Here is a 9,371-nt window from a genome sequence, read left to right on the forward strand (position 1 = left end):
AAACAGGGTGACAATAGGTAACTGGGGTAGGGGAACCAACTTTGGATAGGGAGATATTGGTCAATGTACCTTTTAACACTCCCTATTCACACAAATAGCAAACATGAATGAATCTTAGTGACTTTTTCAGAAATACATAAAAAGTGAAATATACATATGAAATGTACCTCATACATATGTGTATATATATTAATTAAATATACACATATTTAATTACATGAAACTACAAAGGTGTTGCATATTTTTATAAGAAGTGTTCCTTACTGTAAAACTAGCTATAAGGAATGTACCCTTGAAAACCATCAAAAAGAATATAAACTGAATTCAAAGTCTATGATTTCATAGGGAAGTTTCCAATTAGAAGGAAATATTTGGAACACATTTTGAAAGACTTAGAGAATAGTGGCATTATAAGGCAACGTTTCCATTTCAAAGTACAAACAGAGTTTGAAATCTGCTGGCTTCACTAGAACAATTTTTTTTAATGTTTATTTATTTTGAGAGAGAGAGTGGGAGCAGGGGAGGGGAGGGGCAGAGAGAATCCCAAGCACGGTCCAGGCTGTTAGCAAGGAGCCCAATGGCAGGGCTTGATCTCACAACTGTGAGATCATGACCTGAGCAGAAATCAAGACTCAAAGGCTGAGCGGACTGAGCCACCCAGGTGCCCCTTCACTAGAATATTTGTTAGTGAAAGTTGTGCTGTTAAAGAATAATCCCAGAGGTATCTGAAATTCCTACAAACTCCAGGAAATGCAAGTGCCCTTGGAGCATGCAACCTAAAAGGAGTTGGTTTCCTAAAAGCAAAACACCCTCAGATGTATCCCAGGTGTCCCACGCTCAGAGAGAAAAACATGAAAGGTCACAGATGTGAAAATTACAAATGAATCAACAAGATCCACTCAGTCTTGATAGCAGGCACCCCAGACTCCAAGATGGCATCATCTGTACCCAGGAAGGAGAAGAAGCCCATGGATGTCAAACTAGGAGGGCTGCCAAGCTGGATAATGATGTGGGATTTCACCCCAAAGGTGCTGCTGGAGCATTTCAAAGAGGTTACTACTGGTATTACATCAAGTATGTCAATCTGAAGAAAGGGGTATCGCTGGGATTTCTATGGTGCTGGCAGCTTATGTGCTTTTCAACTACTGTCGTTGCTACAAGGAACTCAAACAGGAGTGGCTAGGCAAGTACCACTGAAGAGGGCCCAGCGTGGAGGCACATTCTGTATTCCTGACCATGATCTTTGCCTGGCACTCTTGAATCCTTACATATTCTAATTTAGAGTTAATACCTACTAAAAGATGACTTGTACATGGAAAAAAATCCACTCAATCTTTCTTTCATTAAAATAATACTAACCCAACAAAAGAAAAGAATTATGGGCTACGTAGGGCTACAGGAGTTTAAGCTTTGGGATCTCCTACCCGCCCTGCCGCTGTCCCCCAATTTGCAAGACCCCCTTCCAAGATCCTATAAGGGATCTAGCAATGTATTTCTCAAGATGATATGTTTTTGAAAATTTAGAGAAAATTTTTAATTCAATTTCTTTTTTTTAATGTTTTATTTATTTTTTTAACTTTTTAATGTTTGTTTATTTTTGAGAGAGAGAGCCACAGGGTGCAAGTGAGGGAGGGACAGAGAGATGGAGATGCAGAATCCAAAGCAGGCTCCAGGCTCTGAGCTGTTAGCACCAGAGCCTGATGTGGGGCTCAAACTCACAAACAGCGAGATCATGACTTGAGCCAAAGTCGGATGCTTAACCGACTGAGTTACCCAGGCATCCCTCAATTCTATTTCTTACCCTATATTGTTTAAACTTCAGGTTCTAGACCCTGGATCCTGCTGACTGAATGCCTGCCTTGTACTACACACTACATTCAATGCTGGAGATACAAAGACGAACAAGGCACATCCTTCCTAGGGAGAAGCTTGGTGTAAAACAGAAACAAGAAAAATAATTGCAATGGGACACCTGCTTGGTTGTGGACTGTACAATGGGAACAGAAGCCCAAGGAATGTTCTTGGGTTGTTGTTATCAGCCTATTCATTAAAAATTTAAGCTTGGATTTCTTTTTTTAAGTGGTGAATGTCCATTCATATGACACTTAAAGTAACACAGGAACTTGGGACAGTCAGGAGAACTGAAAGCACCAAAAGTATTCAGGTAATCCATAAGGTTCACATATAAGAACATACATAAGGAGATAAGAATGGAAAAAGAAGGGCAAGAGTGTGGGGCTTGGAGTTCCAGGTAAGGGACTCTCGCCTCTGTTCCAGATGGGTTTTCAGCAGAATATTACTATAAATAAGCCCTGCTTTAGAATGGCAGTTGTGTTGGGGTGCCTGGTGGCTCAGTTGGTTGGGCGGCTGACTTCGGCTCAGGTCATGATCTTGCGGTCTGTGGGTTTGGGCCCCATGTCGGGCTCTGTGCTGGCAGCTCAGAGCCTGCTTCTGATTCTGTGTTTCCCTCTCTCTCTGCTCCTCCCCTGCTTGCGCTCTCTCTCCCCCACTCTCTCTCTCTCTCAAATAATAAACATTAAAAAAAAAATTTAGAATGGCAGTTGTGCATGGAGCTGAGCTGGTTGAATGGAGACGTGCTGGCAGAGCAGTTAAGAAAGTCTGGTCCAGGTAGTAGCAGCAGAATGAAAAGTAAGGGATGGGCTTAATAGACACAGGAGAAGAATCAGAACTTCAAACCTGATTTGGATGTAATGGCGGGAGGCCTAAGAAGGAGCCTCACATTACTCCGAGGCTTGGTGGACAATTAATAAGGTAAAAATTAATGACAACTCAAGAGGAAGACTGCCTGATTTGGGGAGGAAGATGGTAAGTTTGAGCTCAGCTTCATTACTTCTGAGATACTAGTAGGTCAACAAAGTGAAAATGTGTCATTCTTTGCTACTCAGTGTGGTCTGTTGGACAGCATCATTGGGACCCCCTATGAACTTATTAAATATGCAGTGCTTAAGCCACAGTCCTGCTGAATCTAATCGGTATTGTAAATCTGCACATGTAAAGCCCTGGGATCTGTCTTGGGTCCAAACTGCTCAGGACATCACCAAACTTCCTCTATTCTGGGGGTTAAAACTTCCAGGATTTAGGACCTGTTCTATAGATGTGATTGGTACAAAGGAACCGCAGAAAAAAATAGATTGGTAAAGTTGTGTGGGACCCTTTAAAAACTTCTGCCTATGCAGTATACCAAAGCCAAACAAACACCTGCGGACCATGTGTACAGCTGTCACGGCCAGCTGACTCATCTACCCATCTGCCTGTTGCATCACACATTTTCCTCTGTAATTAAGGGCAGTGATAGTAACATCAAAGAGAAAATAACTTACAGGGATTGTAATGAACTTGTCAAATTGTAAGAATTTGGGTATAGACAATAAGTGAGAATTTGAGTATAATGCCATAATTATAAAATCAGTATCTTATACTCTTCAAAACTCTCCATATTTATAAATACTGATTTTTCCTTGTTAATCACATAAGTCAATTCTTCAAGTTCACCCTAAGACAGATATCTGTGTGTAAGAAATCACCTCCCAAACTCACCAGAAAAAGCAAACATAACTATGACATTTTCTAATATCCAGTTTTTGCAAATGCACAAAAAAATCCTTTCCTTTTCTTTTTCACTTCTGCTGTCTGAAGAGTATTTATACAATAGTGCAATGCTATCTTTTAAACTTGGAATATGATTTGGCATGCCACTTGAATGTGTTGGGAATGGGTTTTTAAGGAAAGTTCACTCTAAGTAAAATAATGTGTATAACAGCACGTGTAACCAGTAAAGACCATATCACAATATGCTACTATATTGTGATTAGATATACTCAGACTAGTGACCTAATGACTCAATTATTCTGAACACCAACCATGTGCCAGGAATTTGGCTAGACATTTTACACATATGAACTCTTTATAAGCACCTTAAGATCTCAATTGCACAGAGTTCTTGTTCATATTTTCCTGAAATCTCAACAAAAGGGAAAAAAAAGTGAAAGGTGACCCTCATTTGGAGAATATGCAAAGGCAATATGTTTACCAACGGTATGAATTTTATTTTCATTATTATTTTTTTAATTTTAGAGAGAAAGCGAGTGAGCAGGGAAGAGGGGCAGAAGAAGGGAGTGAAAGAATCTCAAGCAGGCTCCATGCTCAGCTCAAAGCCCGAAGTGGGGCTTGATCCCACAATCCTGGGGTCATGACCTGCGCTGAAATCAAGACTCAGATGCTCAACTGACTAAGCCACCCAGGCACCCCATGACAACTGTGTGAATTTTAAAAGAGGGTGTAAATGAAATGTCACTGTTTCATGGGCATAGACTGCTTCAATTAGCACCAGAGCTATTAGGACAAACCATATATGACATTGCTGCCCAATGTCAAACTGGCATTTAGCAACCAACTATTGGCCAAATAGAATTTCATATGGTTCAGCTTATACTGTAATTAGGTAATTTCTCTTGGGCCAACTCATGCTGTAAGTAGACAACAAAATCAAAAGTGAAGCCCAGAGTGAACATCTAAGATTATTTTCTTTCCTGCGGTTGATTTTCAAAGTACAGTCATCTCTCTAATGCTATTGCTACACAGACTCTTAGTGTCAACTCTGAAACCTGACTGCCAAGAGAGAACCTAAATTTCATGATGAACCACGGGTCAGAATGCCCTTGTCTGATCATTGCTCCAATCATCAGAGAAAAGTTGACAGATAGTGTGATAGGGTGGACGTCAACCCCACAGAAAAAACATTTTTTGTTTGTTTCTTTGACTGAAAAGGTACATGTGATTTTTCAGCTTCTTTGAACTAAAAATCTAAAAACTTAGAAGGCAGGGGAGCCTGGGTGGCTCAGTCGGTTAAGTATCCCACTCCACCTCAGGTCATGATCTCATGGTTCATGGGTCTGGGCCCCATATCAGGTTCTCTGCTATCAATCAGTACAGAGCCAGCTTTGGATCCTCTGTTTCCCTTTCTTTCTCTCTCTCTCTCTCTCTCTGCCCCTCCTCTGTTCATGCTCTCTCTCTCAAAAATAAATAAATACTAAAAAAATAATAATAGGGGCACCTGGGTGGCTCAGTCAGTTGAGTGTCTGACTTGGGCTCAGGTCATGATCTTACGATTCCTTGAGTTGGAGCCCTACATTGGGCTCGCTGCTGTCAGCGCAGAGCCAGCTTTGGATCCTCTGTCCCACTCCCTCTGTCCCTCCCCCACTCATGCTCTCTCTCTCAAAAATGAATAAATATTAAAAAATAATTTTAAAAACCCAAAAATGCAAAGACCTAAGGGTAAATGTATCTCCTTGTCTAAAATCTGTTGCCAAAAAAGCTGACCTGACACAAATAAGAAGCTAACTATGTTTATTTTCAAGATATCTTATTTCATGTAATCAAATATTGAATGCATGGCCAATTCATGCCTGTGAGTGTAGGGCTAATTTTGTATCGTGGCAGGATAATGGGATGAATACAGTCTCCAACAGTTACAGGGGGGAGAATATTGTTATCTGGGAAGGTTGTTTTTTTTTTTTTAGGAGATACTATATACATCACATTTTAAATTGTATAAAACCTTAAATGGTCAGACAAGGGTCAGCAGAGTGAGTGTAATTAACTCATTAATTACAAAATCCTCCAAATGTATTATTTCCAAGTTAAAAAAAAAAAAAGAAAAACAGGACAGGAAATAAAAAATGGATGACACTGAGGGTGGGGTGGGGGAATGGGCAAAATGGGTAAAAGGGAATGAGAGATACAAGCTTCCAGTTATGGAATGAGGAAGTCACCAGGATAAAAGGCACAGCCTAGGGCATATAGTCAATGGTATTGTAATAGTGTTGTATGGTGACAGATGGTAGCTACACTTACGGAGAGCAAAGCATGTTGAATCACTATGTTGTACACCTGAAACTAATGTAATATTGTGTGTCAACTATATTTAAAAAAATAAGTGACAGAGATTAGTGGTTATGTTAGTATGAGATATAGAAAATAGCATAGTACTAGACAAAATAAACATTCAACAAGTTTAACAAACTATTACTATTACTACAATTGTTATTATTGAATGTGCAGAATTGTTTTTGAAATAATAGCTCATTTTATTTTATTTTTATGTATGTTCATAAGGTGTTAGTTTGGTTTCAGATTTCATCAGTCAGGTCAAGAGAGTAAAGATGCTTTTTTCTGTAAGAAATTATAAAATTAATTATGCATGCAACACATTATCTTATAACTTATATGTTGCAATAGTCAATTCTCATAGCAGAATCTGTACAAAACTGGAATCTGAAAACCTGGATTTCAGTGTGGGCTCTGTACCTAGTGCTAACCAAGGAAAAGTTGCTTGAAGTCTGTGAGCCTTAATTTCCTTATCCACAAAACAATGCCAGCCTATAGCAGCAATAATAGCTAACTTTCAGAGTATGATGTTTCTTCATTGCCAGGGCTTTTCTAAGAACTTTACACACATTAACTCAGTTACTAATATTTCATCTAACATCTAGCATTTACTTAGCAAAAAAGGGGGATTGTGCTGGTCAGTCTCCATTGTCCTCCAACACCTGCCTTGCCCTGCCCTGCCAGGAAGCTGACTCCCGCAGATCAGACACTGGGGCTCCAGCCACCAGACTTTCAGTTCAGACAGGGGGTGGCATCAGGAAGTCCCCAGAAGCTGGGAGGAGAGAGATGCTGGGGTATCTCGTCTCCGCTTCCTTCTTGATTTAGCAACCCTATTCTAATTTGTGTATGTTGTGGTGTATGGCAGGGGCGGGGGATGGGGGGCTGTTCCCCAAGACTAAATCTCCTGCCTGACAGCCTCTTCTCCATGGTTCCCCTTCTCCCTAGGTTCAGTAAACACCATTTTCTTCTTCAGCCTCTTAGCCCCCTTGGTAACAACTTTCTACGTTTGCCAGTCTTCTGGTACCCCAACATCCCTCTTTTGTTTCCTTAACTCCCTTCCCACATCACCCTAAGGAGTTGTTTCATTAACATGTCTTGATTTGAACCCTTTAAGTGGAATGCTCTTTCTTGCTGGGACCCAGACTCTTACGGGGATTTACTATTTCAGCATTTTAGTCAACTACATTACTTAGTATGAGAGTATGTTAAACAGAGCTTTGTTTTATTTCATTTTGTTTTTAATGAATTGGTATGTTAGGAAATATGATCTTGAATTTCAGTTGTTTTAAAAAACTAAAAGATTTGTTTCTAATCTGAACTACTTCACTTTTTTTTTTTTTTTTTTTTTTTAACAATCTCTTTCAATTGGTTCACACTTGAAGGAAAGGGTATTTGGGATTTAATTTAGTTCTGGAGTTCAACAAATTAGCCTGCTATATTCCAGTTAATGGTTCATGGTTTGGTATGGTTCAGGTTCAAGCATAAAACCCCGAAATACTGGAAAAGGCAAGTTGGCAAGTTGAAGTATGGTTTCTCTGAGTGGGGCTAACGCACACTCTACAAATATGAGGCTACATTCCTACAATGATAGAAACTCAAGGTCATCCTAGTAATAAAACAAAGTTAGTGATTCTCACTTAAATGAATGGTTCATCGGCCCCTGGGTTTCCCTGTGTATATAGTTGAGCTTCCTAAACAAAATTATGACAAACTGTGTGTTCATGTTTTCTAAGTGCTATTATATCTCATCTGTTTCTTTCTCAATGAATTCCCTTCTCAATTAGATCAGTACTTCTCAAAGTATGGGCCCCAGACCACCACCTGGAATTTGCTAGAAATGCAAATTTTTGATCCCCACCCCAGATCTACTATATTAGAAAATCTAGGGGTGGGCCCAGCAATCTGTGTCCTAATAAGCTCCCCCAGTTGATTCTAGTACCCAGTGAAGCTTGAGAAATACTGAATTAGATCATACGTTTCTTGAAGTCAAATCCTATCTAGTATTTCTATGTTAGAATTGGGCTCTACTCAAAATCATGTTGATATTATCAGTTTCATGTGTGTGTGACACGATAAAAGGGGCAGCTGATGGACTGCCCAAAGACCTAAATGACAGAGCCAGCATTTGAACTTGGGCAATCTAACTCCAGAGCTTAGCTTACTGAGCACAACTACGCTAGAATCCCTCCCTAATGGCCACACAAGAGGTGAGACATGAAGCACTAGGACACTTTGAGCAAAATTTGAGGAACAATATTCATGTAAATTTTTTAACTCTCAAATATCCTTAATATGAAAATGTGATACGTATTTAGAATAATATATATTTGCTTCATTTTTTTATCCGGTAGAAAAAGTCAAGATGTAATTTTGTTAATATACATCTAAATTTTCAAGCACAAGTCTCTGGTTATCCTGAAACCTGATGAGTTTTTACATTTTTGCTATTGAAAGCCAGTTTCTTTGCTTAATGAAAACCAAGCAGAGCTGAACACGAAGAGTACAGCTACAGTCTGTGATAAAGCCATGGACACATAGTTCTAAGCATTCCAAATGGGTTTAACTGTATCTTCTGGCTTTCATATTTCTTTCTTTAGGACAATAGGTCTGTTTTAATTATACATATTTTTGTTTGTTTGTTTTTTGTTTTTGTTTTTGTTTTTTGTTTTTTGTCTGGAGCCAGATCTCATAGCTTCCTGAGAAAAGCCTAAAATGGACAGGAAAAGCATGGGTGGGAGTAGGTGGGGTTGATTTCTAATCTAGGGATTCCCTTAGTTGAAACGAATGATGTTTCACTACGCAGGCACATCTTCAATGTCACAATGAATAATGTATAATGGTTTAGAGAAAGATATAATAAAAGATCCCTATGTTCCAAAGCCAGTAATTTGGGCATTATGCTAGTTCCTCCTTCTCTCGCCCCCAAACACAATCTGTCACAAAGCCCTACGGATTCTAGCTGCCAAACCATTCTCAAACCTGCCTTTTCTTTTTCAGTCATATTACAACTGCCTTAATTCAAGACCTGGACTCTTCCTAGGTCTTCCTCTCCTGCTCCCCTTTGCCTCATTGTCATCACAATTATACTTTTCTTAAGGTCATGCTGTTTCCCTGTTTTCAATGTCACCAACGACCCCTCCCACACCCAGTTGATTAAGTCATTAGCAGACAACCTTCTGTCTCTTCTCCTTGCTTAACAATGTGCTGTACAAACCAACCTGTTTCATACTTTCCAACCTTTGCTTCCCAGCCTTTTCTCCTACCTGGATTCCCTTTCTCCTCCTGGGCCAAGAGAGCAATACATGCATTTCTTTCAAAACCTAGCTCAAAGGGAGCTTTCTTCACCCCAGGAGCAGGAATTTCTCTGTCCCTTGCCATCACTGCACCTTGAACATTATCTCACAATTCATCGCTGATAATTTTAGTTATTTATTTGTATGCCTTGCTCAGTTCGGATTTCCAGA

At 39.6% G+C, this 9,371-nt stretch overlaps 1 pseudogene; it reads left to right on the plus strand.

Annotated features, from left to right (window-relative positions):
* Nucleotides 1-932: 932 nt before the first annotated feature.
* LOC102958119 lies at nt 933-1,197 on the plus strand (annotated as a pseudogene).
* Nucleotides 1,198-9,371: the final 8,174 nt, after the last annotated feature.

This window comes from Panthera tigris, chromosome F2 (genome assembly GCF_018350195.1).
Source record: "Panthera tigris isolate Pti1 chromosome F2, P.tigris_Pti1_mat1.1, whole genome shotgun sequence".
NCBI lineage: Eukaryota > Metazoa > Chordata > Mammalia > Carnivora > Felidae > Panthera > Panthera tigris.